Consider the following 1,729-nt stretch of genomic DNA (forward strand, 5'->3'; position numbering starts at 1 on the left):
ATATATAAAAAGTACTAGTAAAATTTTGTCTAAAGATTTGTTACTTTTGAACTTGACGTACTAGCTCGTTCTTAATTGTGAATACATGACTAAAGTCACGAACATTAATAAATATCATAGAGAATTATTGTTTAAATATGATAATATTTCTAGGGTTAAGAATAAATTAGTTGTGAATTAGCATTTAAAAAAGGAAATTTTTAGAATACATGCATTCGATGTCGTGAGTTGCCTTATTAAAAAAGCAATTCATGTCGAAATATCTTGATTGCGAATTAATTAATAGGCCAGTTACATGAACGTTAACGTGTAAATCACTGATGTAGCAATGCCGCGTGTGCATATGTTTGTTGCGGTCGGGAAGACATTTATTAATGTAAGACGAACCCTAAAAATTTGGTGCTCAAACTTTTGAAAAGCTATCTTTTTCCTAATTCGATTTACTTGCATATGTCTTTATACTATGATGCACATGTTGGAACATTTTAATATGGTCCAACATAATAGTCTAAAGATTGTATAATATTTATGACTATTTAATGATTGACCCGATTACGTGATCTACTTTGGATAACTACTTTGGATAACTTTAATTTTGTTATGGGTGAAATTAAAGTTATAATAAAGTTAGGGACTTATTCTCTAAATACATGGTTATGGTCCCCAAGTGCAACCTATAAATAGGTTAGCAGATTCTCATTCCTGTTAATCTGACGTATTTTCAAGACTTACAGATTACAGAGAATCTGTGAGAAGAGCGTTGTCACTTGGAAGATTAATTTCCATACTTTAGAATCATCAACAAATCATGAATCCAAATCCATGTACGCTTCCGCTTTAAGTTTATCAATCTTATTCAACATGTATGATTTGTGTGATGAATTATGTGAATCATTAATTTGATTTCAACAATTGGTATCAGAGCCAATACATGTTGGAATGAATTGATAATTCCTTAATTTATAGTTCTGTGTTGGATTCGATTTATGAAAACTATGTGTTCAAATTGATGAAGAATTTTTGAACGAAATTCTTTGAAGTTTGTTGAATTCAATCACAAGTTTTACAGTTGATCACGCAAACCAATATGTGATTCTTGAAAATTGGTTTTGAATTCTGTTTTGATTCAATTTGATTCTTGAAAATCGTTCGACTAAATCGTTTTAAATTTTGAAGCTTGTTAAATACAATCTGAATCAGAAATTCTCGTTTCTAAAACCAAGTTATTCTGTCAAATTATTTTTTGGGAAATTTCAGAATTGATTCATTAATTTTAAGCATCTCCTTGTGTTCGACAGAATGGTTGTGAGAAACTGTTTCTTCTTTGTAATTTTGTTGATGGAATTTTACGTTAAAATCCATATTTATGGTGTTTTAAAACATTCAGTTTCTCTGTCAAAATCAAAGAGATTTATTCAAAATTTAGTTTTCAATCATATCTGACCATCAACCATTTATTCCGACGAACGGAGACGGCGTCGCCAACAAAGTCAGAGCGGTTGATGGCGGTTGTGATGGTGAAACGGTGCATTGTTTCGTGAAACAACGCGTCTATTTAATTTTGATTCAGTTTCTTGCGGCTGAATAGTTGTGATGTTTTGCATCCAAAGTGAATCAGATGTTTTCTAAAATAAAGAAATCAAATCAAAGACATTGTGGACTTGAACTATTTTTTCTCTATTAATATTTACAACGTTTGCTGAAGCCCAAGAGTATTTTTAAACAATTA

This window comes from Salvia splendens, chromosome 11 (assembly GCF_004379255.2).
Source record: "Salvia splendens isolate huo1 chromosome 11, SspV2, whole genome shotgun sequence".
Taxonomy (NCBI): domain Eukaryota; kingdom Viridiplantae; phylum Streptophyta; class Magnoliopsida; order Lamiales; family Lamiaceae; genus Salvia; species Salvia splendens.